The following is a 10,273-nucleotide window of genomic DNA, read 5'->3' as shown; positions in this document are numbered from 1 at the left end:
ATTATAAAATGCGCCTGGATATGCATGGCGTATGTTAACACATGATTATCTTCATGAGCCTTACTTCTCTCTTTTTTTAAGATGAATCTTAAAATGACTCTGAAGATGCGCCCTCATTATTGGTCTATGGAAAGATCAGTATCAGCCAATCGCCGGGAGAGACGAGCACCACACCACAGCATCAGATGACACGCAGGGACCGGCTCATCCAGTACAACCATGCGCACATGCTCTAGAGCTGCAGAATGCATTAGTGCTTACGCAACCCACGCCGAGGGTACGGCCGGTCAGAGGCATCATCTCTTCCTTTCTCTCTCATCCTACTCTCAGACAGCAGCACAGCGCACCGACTCTCAGTTTCTGTCAGAAGTTTTTGTTACGTGCAATAGATTTCCCTTTGATGTCTGTAACGTGCTGTAAATGTCAAAGCATTTTAATATGAAATGAGTTGAATTCTTACTTTACACAGTACTATTTGGTTCAATATATTTAAATGTGCCACCTTTAATAGGCTACATATTTCCACTAGTTTTCTTTGTAAACTGTTAATGTTTAAGGGTACGGTAGTAAAAAGCAGAATATGTTTTTTGGACTAGTGTAATATGAAGGATAAATTGCCCATTTTTAATACTAATATACTGATTGAATGGATGTCTACCTCAATATTATACTTGAATATAAGTGTATTTTGAAAATAATTTTACATTTAAGTAAGAAGGCAGTGCCCTCGAGAAAATCATTTTCTTGTGCAACACCCATTTGTGGTGAGTATTGTCTGTTTTTATGCTTATAATACAACTTTGTGATATAAAGATTTAATTCCAGAAAAGTTGGGATGCTGGGAAATGTGAATAAAAACAGAATGAAATAACACAAATTTCCAAATTTCATAGATCCATATTTTATTCACAATAGAACAGAAACTATTTTCCTATTTCATGGAGAAAAAATAGCTCAGTTTGAGTTTGAAGGCTGCAACAATTTAAAAAAAAAAAAAGTTGGGACTGGGGCAACAAAAGCCTGGAAAAGCAAGTGTTACTAAGAAGAAACATCTGCCATCTTAAGCTCATTAATGCAGCTTAAGACTGTCATTTAAAGAAGAAGCCACATGTGAACATGATCCAGAAATCCTATCTGCTGCCAACTTATCTGGACCAAAGCTCATTTAAAATGAACAGAAAAACTGCTCTGTGGTGAGACTTCATCCTTCTGACTAAAGAGGAGAGGAACTCCTCTTGTTGTCAGCGCTCAGTTCAAAAGCCAGTGTCTCTGCTGGGGGTGTATAGTAGAAGAATTTACAGGTGCATCGTAATGCAAACCTCTCTGAAACCCTACAACATAATTTATATTGTAACCTGATGTGCGCAAAGATAGCAAAGTAGCAGTGGGCTGTCACACATCATGTGACAGCCCACTGCTACTCTGATTGGCCTGTTCAGTATACTGTTGATTTCTCGTCTCCACTTCCAGCTGCTTTTTGCCCCAGTTGTGAGTTTATCAGTCAGACAATAACAATTATTGAATAATGAGCATAGCATCAATATAAGGATTCACAAATGTCCCTGAATTCTTGGAGGAACACTGATAAAACTATATGAATGTAGCTTGAAGAATAAATTTGTGTCCCTTGATCAATAAATGATCAACAGCAAAGATTTAGAAGAAAAGAAAATTGCAGAATTTGATTTGTTTCGGTCATGGCTGCCACTACATATAAAACGGTTGCAGCTCCAGAAATATTTGAGGTGTAAACAACATCTTTATTTTTTGCCCTTAGATCAGCCCTTCATCTGCCAATCAGTACTGTGGAACACCAGGACACGACCATGAGGTAATTACCATATAACACACACAACCATTAATGCTGGTGTCAGTGTCAGCCACATAAGTAAGTGTCTCCACAAGCTTTACAGATTCACAACAAAAGTCTCGATCAGCCGTTAGTGACTCTGGAATCTGCAGCTCGCATATCAGGAAGTTCAGCTTCAGTACTACAGGTTTTATATGTTACCATACATCCTGACAATGTCTTTCTCAGGGAAGGCGTTGCATATTTCAGCAAGACAATGCTAAACCACATTCTGCATCTATTACAACAGCACGTCACATTTTACACAGTGCTGCGATTTCTTTGGCAGTGCGGTTGTACATTCATGCATATTTTTAACATATTTAGGTATCTTACGTATGTACACATTTACATTATTACATTTGGATTATACCATTATAGATTAACTTATAGCGTTCCTCCCTGTATGTATTTACCCAGCTTATGCCTGTAGCTGAATGTTTATCGTTGTTTAGCGTGAGATCATTGCGGTCTGTGGAGGCATTGCCAAAAATCCAAAAAATCTCCACAATGTGCGTAAGAAAGCAGAACTGGAATTTCTTGTATGTGCCACTGTACATCAGTCAAACTGATGTGCTGGTAACAGGAAAAACATACAAGGAAACAACAAGGTAACTGGTGATGGATAGACAGCTCAATCAGAGCATCTCAAAAAGAACAGGTCTTGTGGTTTGCAGAGGTGAGAGCCCATCAAAAACCAGTGAAGGACAACCCCCAGCAAACTCATGGGAGTTTGCTGGGGGTTAAGGTGGGGAGTGCTGATCCTGCAGAAGAGCTACAGAGTGACTAAAAAGCTCAATGGTGGCCATGATAGAAGGGTATAAGAGTATACAGTTGTTGTGTATGAGGCTATGACCAGACGCCATGCCCATTCTGGGCCCCGTCCACACCTGGATGGGTCTGCAGAGGGCTGACCCACTTAGGTGGATCCTAGGGCAATGAAAGAAGGTTGAAGTTTCAGGTATTTTGACACCAGCTGGTGAGCATGTCAGAGGTGTATCCTTACACACAGTGGATCCATCTGTCTTTACAATTCCATAGCAAAGATTGTGGTTGTTCACCACACCGCTGCTTCCATTTAGATACATGTTTTTGTCCTTTTCATTGGGGTTCAATATGCCTCTGGCTGAATGACTCATATTTTCTTTGACATCATGCAGACAGCTGGATGTGTTATTTACACGGAAAGAGACGGGAATCCTATTCAAGCAGTGGGATCCGCTAGAACAGGGGTAGGCAACTCTAGGCCTCGAGTGCTGGTGTCCTGGAGGTTTTAGATGTGTCCATGATCCATCACAGCTGATTTAAAGGGCTAAATGACTCCTCAGCATTTCTTGAAGTTCTCCAGAGGCCTGGTAATGAACTAATCATTTGATTCAGGTGTGTTAACCCAGGGTGCGATCTAAAACCTGCAGGACACCGGCACTCGAGGCCTGGAGTTGCCTCCCCCCTCATCTAGAAAAACTACTTAGATCTGCAGACCCCAGACCGAGGGCCTAAAGGAGCTCCTGGTGTCTGTTTTTGTCATATAATCACTTAGTTCATTTTTACAGGAGTCTTTTTTACTACGTGCACAGAAAAGGCTTGTGGAACATGCAATGGGCGATATTAAAATAGTAAGACCTGAAGCTGGTGTTTAAATATAACCTTTCAGTTGACTAGAAAAAAGCTGGAGCCAGGAGGGTTAACTGGACTGGTTAAATATAAGCCTTGTTTTCATTAGGAATCTGTAGGAAGAGGACCAAACTTTTCCTGTGCAGCTGGAAGTGGAGCAACTGCAAATAACAAAATAAAAAAAGGAAAGAAAAAATGTCTAGAAAAACAAGAACACTTAAAAGTTTTTTGTTCCAGTGTTTAATTTAAAAATCCATCCATCCATCCATCTTCATCCGCTTATCCGAGGTCGGGTCGCGGGGGTAGCAGCCTAAGCAAAGAGGTCCAGACCTCCCTCTCCCCAGCCACCTCCTCCAGCTTGTCCGGGGGAATACCAAGGCGTTCCCAGGCCAGCCGAGAGATATAATCTCTCCAGCGTGTCCTGGGTCTGCCCCGGGGCCTCCTCCCGGTGGGACATGCCTGGAACACCTCGCCCAGGAGGCGCCCAGGGGGCATCCTTGCCAGATGCCCGAACCACCTCAGCTGGCTCCTTTCGATGTGGAGCAGCAGCTGCTCTACTCTAAGCCCCTCCCGGATGGCCGAACTTCTCACCCTATCTCTAAGGGAGAGGCCAGCCACCCTTCGGAGGAAGCTCATTTCCGCCGCTTGTATCCGCGATCTCGTTCTTTCGGTCACTACCCACAGCTCGTGGCCATAGGTGAGGGTAGGGACGTAGATCGACCGGTAAATTGAGAGCTTCGCTTTTACACTCAGCTCCCTCTTCACCACGACTGACCGGTGCAGTGTCCGCATTACTGCAGCCGCAGCCCCAATCCGTCTGTCGATCTCCAGCTCCCTTCTCCCATCACTCGCGAACAAGACCCCGAGATACTTGAACTCCTCCACTTGGGGCAGGAACTCATCCCCGACCCGGAGTGGGCACTCCACCCTTTTCCGGCTGAGAACCATGGCCTCAGATTTGGAGGTGCTGATCCTCATTCCCGCTGCGTTACACTCGGCTGCGAACCGCTCCAGTGCGAGCTGGAGGCCCTCACCCGATGAAGCCAACAGAACCACATCATCCGCAAAAATCAGAGATGAGATTCTGAGGCCACCAAAGCGAAAGCCCTCCGCCACTTGGCTGCGCCTAGAAATCCTGTCCATAAAAATTATGAACAGAACCGGAGACAAAGGGCAGCCCTGGCGGAGCCCATCACCCACCGGGAACGAGTCCGACTTATTGCCGGCAATGCGAACCAAGCTCTTGCAACGGTTGTATAGGGATTGAATGGCCCGTAGCAATGGGCCAGACACCCCATACTCGCGCAACACCTCCCACAGGACGCCCCGAGGGACACGGTCGAATGCCTTCTCCAGGTCCACAAAACACATGTAGACTGGTTGGGCAAACTCCCATGCACCCTCAAGTATCCTCGAGAGGACAAAGAGCTGGTCCAGTGTTCCGCGACCAGGGCGAAAACCGCATTGTTCCTCCTGTATCCGAGGTTCGACTAGCGGACGAACCCTCCTCTCCAGCACCCTGGCATAGACTTTCCCGGGGAGGCTGAGGAGTGTGATCCCCCTGTAGTTGGAACACACCCTCCGGTCCCCCTTCTTGAAGATGGGGACCACCACCCCGGTCTGCCAGTCCACAGGTACTGCCCCTGATCTCCACGCAACATTGCAGAGACGTGTCAACCAAGACAGCCCTACAACGTCCAGAGCCTTCAGGAACTCGGGGCGGACCTCATCGACACCAGGGGCTCTGCCACCAAGGAGTTGTTTAACTGCCTCAGTGACCTCGCCCCCGGAAATTGGTGGGTCACACCCCTCATCCCCAGACTCTGCTTCCTCCCCGGAAGACGTGTCAGTGGGATTAAGGAGGTCCTCGAAGTATTCCTTCCACCGCCCGACAATTTTCTCAGTCGACGTCAACAGCGCTCCGCCAGCACTATACACAGTGCAGGTAGAGCACCGCTTTCCCCTCCTGAGACGCCTGACGGTTTGCCAGAATCTCTTCGAGGCAGTCCGAAAGTCTTTTTCCATGGCCTCTCCGAACTCCTCCCACACCCGAGTTTTTGCTTCAGCCACTGCCCGAGCCGCATTCCGCTTGGCCTGTCGATACCTGTCGGCTGCCTCCGGAGTCCCACAGGCTAACCAAGCCCGATAGGCCTCCTTCTTCAGCCTGGTGGCTCCCTTCACCTCTGGTGTCCACCATTTGGTTCGGGGATTACCACCACGGCAGGCACCGACCACCTTGCGGCCGCAGCTCAATGCAGCAGCTTCGGCAATGGAGACGCTGAACATGGTCCATTCGGACTCAATGTCCCCAGTCTCCCTCGGAATGCTGTTGAAGCTCTGCCGGAGGTGTGCGTTGAAGATCTCGCGGACTGGGGCCTTTAATTTAAAAAGTTTAATTAAAATAAATTCATTTAAATATCAATCGTTCCTTCCATTTTCAAGTCATAGCATAATTTTAGCTCATAAAATAATAATAATAAATAAAACTATACTTTAATACTCAGACATCCAGTCCACTTCTGTCCCACTGAATCAGGTCCAACTCCACCAAAGGCCTCATGGTGACATCAGAGTGTTTTGTACATGACTGATGCTGAGTGAAGATTAATTCAAATACTAACATTTAAACTCTACACAGTTTCTCAGTAACACATTTGTGCTCTGTTCTTCAATATGTGCTAAAATGTCTGCCCGCGCCGTATCACAATATAGACATATGCTGCCATCATGTGCCGCAAATGGCAAAGTGCATGGAAGTGACTGTGACTGCACTGCTGCAAGGAGAAAAAAATGACATTTTTATTTTCAGTATACAGATATTTTATACATCACTGGACACTTTATTAGGGACACCTTACTAGCACTGAGTGGATGCCTTTTTTTCCTTAATTCTCCATGGGATACATTCAACAAGGTCCTGGAAACATTTCTCATAGTTTTTGGCCCCAAATCTCATGTTTGACATGATAGCATCACACAGCTGCTGCAGACATGTTGGCTGCACATCCATGATGTGAATCTCCCGCTCTAACACATTTCAAAGACCCTCTATTGGATTGAGATCTGGTGACTGTGGAGATCATCTGAACACAGTGAACTCAGTTTCCTCTTCAAGACACCAGTTTCAGATTACATTAAATGTTACCCTGCTGGAAGCCGCCATCGGAAGATGTGTACACTGTGGTCAGAAAGGTTGTGACATTTAAATCATGCTCAGCTGGGGTCCAAGGTGTGCCAAGAACATATCCCCCACTCTATTACCACTGATATAAGCCAGTATGGATCCATGGTTTCATGTTGTTTATTCTGACACTACCATCCAGAAGTTGTTGTTGAACTTCAGCAGGTTTGTACTGATTGTTTGTACATACCTAAATTAATTGAGTTGCTAACATATCATTGTCTGATTACAGGTGTACCTAATAAAGGGTCTGTAAATTCATGTGTATAACAGAATAAAATGTGTACAAGTGCAGAAACAAATGCAAAGATCTGTTTATGTCACGGTATGGCATGGCACACCGTGGAAGGAGTGGGGAAGGAGGACCCAGGCGCGGTGCTCTATGTACAAACAGTGTTTATTTACAGAGTGAAAACAACGTAACAATAAATCCCCGTGTTCTCCCAGACTCCCGTGTCGTGTCTCCCGTGAATAGTCCGTGTGCTCTCTGCTCCCGTGTCAGCACCCCCCGGTGCTCGCTGCTCTCCGTGCCTTCCACGCTCTTCCTGCGGGAAACAATAGCGCAGCTGTCAGGACACTCAGAAATGGCAGGCATACACTTTCTGACTAAACTTAGACAGGGTGACTAACGTGGAGTCTCATGCAATGATCCCGCGTCGGTGGGAGCTCCAAGACTCTCTTAAGTAGCTCCCCCGACGAGGCCTGATCAGCAGCAGGTGTGTGGCTTCGGGTGTGGCCAGTCCCCTTGCAGGGCCACACCCTCCAGGCCTGACGCCACCTATAAACAAGTGCTCAGCCACCCACACACACATATACACAAGCACAGGGAAGGGGGAGCAACACCAAAATACACAACAATAATAATAATAATAATATAATACATGACTGCTCAGGGATCCTGGGTCGCCCAGTCCCAGGACCCTGACAGTTTATGTGCAGCAGAAATAAATAAAAGTAGAAAAAGGGTGACTAACCAATTTTTTAAATGTAACAATTTGCAACTTAGTGCTAAAATATAGAGTTGTTTGAAACGGTAAGGTGCAATATCAGAAAGTTCAGTTCTGATTTTGATTTGTGCTTATAGGGAACAGCCTATTTAAACGGGTTTATAAGGCCATGATTATGGTATTTGTCATACACAGTGTATAGCTCCTTCAAATCACAAACACAGTCTATTTCAGGGGTCGGCAACCTTTCTGATGATGAGTGCATCTAAAGTTTCCTCAGAGGTCAGTGTGCCATATGATTGCATTAGCAATAAATGTAATAAGGCTGTATATCAACAGTTACACACTACATAGAATCATATTTGTTTGCAGATGTTGGCAGCTGTCAGCAAATAGTTATCAGCTATTTTGAAACAAAAAAAGACTTTTTATCCATAACAGCAAATGAACTGAACAACAGAAAATGCCAATGCTATTTATGGCCTCCTCACAACAATGATAAGAAAAATAAACTGGGCCAACATGGCATGTTTGTTAATACAGAGACACACATGTTACTGTGATCTCTGGTCTCCCACTCAGAGACACAGGTCTCCGAGTGTCCAGCATTCAGAGGCTGCCTCAGGACTCATGTGAGAGAAAACCTGCTCACACAGACATGTGGAGCCAAACACTGTCAATAAGGCCTCTGCAATGTTCTGAAGACAGTTAAACCTGTCAGGTAGTGACGTCCAGCAGGTGAACATGCAGCTCCATGAACACGCACAGCTGTGGAGTCCAGCTGCGCTCGTAGTTCTGCAAACTTTGACCCCACAGAGTCGAGCTGTTCAGTTCAATCAGCTGCGTTTCGATGTCGCATTAACTGGCATTAACTCAGCCAGTTAATGTGAGACAACCAGCTGCTTATTAAAGCTTCTGGTTTGATCAGAAAAGAAAACATTGGTCCAAACGCCTGAAAGTCCTGAAAACACATTGTGAATTCTGCCTCGAGTCTACGGATGTATCCGTGTGTTTCAGCGGTGCTGATGCTGCGCTGAGCCGACAGCTGCTGAAGCATTTGAAGTGTTGGAATGTGGAAATTTCAACATCGCTTGAAAAAACTGCCAGCTAGCAACGTCCCTCTCACCGGTAGGCGAAGTGATTTTTAGCCAATTACAAGTTGAGTCTGGTAGTTGGGGTTGTTAGCTAAGATGCCGTCATTAAGAAGCGGCACAACTAATGTGTCTATGTGAGCTAATCTGCGATGTGCACCGCTGGCCCGGCCATTTATTTTTTAATGCACCTTCTCAGATTAACTCACTGTGTGTCGTGCCCAGGGCTGGACTGGGACAAAACATCTGCCCGGGCATTTTGACTAGAGACCGGCCCCCCAGGTATTAAAGCCATAAAGCCTTTGAATGAAAACAGACGCTGCTGTGACAGTGATGTACAGTCTTGTTGGTATATGTATGATTTCTATACATTTTACATCAGGTAAAAACTTTGGTTGTAAAATTCAGATAATTATTTAATAAAAACGAGACATTTTAAATGAGAATAAGAAAGAAAAGTATTTCTTTGTGCCCCCCTCTCCCTGTTAATGCCCTACCTGCCCCCTGGCAAAACTTTGCTAGACCCGCCCCTGCACAGTTACCAGCTGTCAGCTACTTAGAAAAGGATCCTGGTGTTATTTGTCTCTCAGAAACAGTTCATAACTTTAACTCATTCATGTCACCTAAAAGGTAAACCTGTTTCTCCATCACCTGTTCAGCTCTGATGATCCAGTAAGGACATCTCCTGGTTTCATCTTCATGTTTCCCTCTCACCACATATACAAACCGACATCATGACCAGCAGCTTTACAGCTGTGGCTCCAGCAAACATCAGCTGATACTAGAAATTAATATTAAATAAATTCTAACAACAGCTGATCAAGCTTAAACGTGCTGCTGTTGTTTAGTGCGACATCCGCTGGCAAAGTGGGCGATAAACAAACAAGAGAGACGATCAGCTGGGCCCTGTTTCAGGAAGCCGGTTTAGAAAACTCAGAGTGAAAAACGATACGCAGGGTTGAGTAATCCCGAACTGTCCAACTCGGAATATTCGGTTTCAGAAAGGCTGATAACAATTAGTTCAGTCAACGCGGAGTTGCTTTAACCCCAAGTGAAGCGCGCGGACGAGGATACATAAAGCCCTGATAAGCGGAGCACAGATTAAGCGAGTCACCATGGAGACGGAGGGAAAGAAGGCGTGATCAATGTATCTTACAGCGCTTGAGGCCGAAATTCTGATGGCAGCATATGCCGATAACACGCAAATTCCGCGGAAAAAAGTAACACAGCCACAGCTGCGAAAGAAAGAGAGCATGCATGGCAAAACATAGCCGACAGAGTCAATGCGTGAGTGTTAATTTAAACATTGATCTAGGGATTTCCACCCATTTAACACGTTATTTTATCATATGTTATTCTATTTGTTATTTTATACATTTTATTTTGTGATGTGATGTGAGCGCAGGTGCAACCCAACAGGCCCCAAACGTTCCTGGCAGCAAGTAAAAATGAAATATAAAAATATAGTCCAAACAGGTGAGGTGTAATTGTATTATGAGCCATAGTGCTTGGTCTGTTTGTCCCATGTAAATCAATTGCAGTTAGAGGCTACATTAATTTTCTTTCTGTAAGCACTTATTGAAATTATCTG

The sequence above is a fragment of the Aulonocara sp. 'chitande type north' Nkhata Bay genome, linkage group LG17 (genome assembly GCF_057382095.1).
Source record: "Aulonocara sp. 'chitande type north' Nkhata Bay isolate Kocher_YH1m ecotype deep benthic linkage group LG17, A_spYH_male_GT1.1, whole genome shotgun sequence".
NCBI classification, from domain to species: domain Eukaryota; kingdom Metazoa; phylum Chordata; class Actinopteri; order Cichliformes; family Cichlidae; genus Aulonocara; species Aulonocara sp. 'chitande type north' Nkhata Bay.
The sequence above is the reverse complement of the archived record's forward strand: the minus strand, read 5'-3'. Positions refer to the sequence as shown.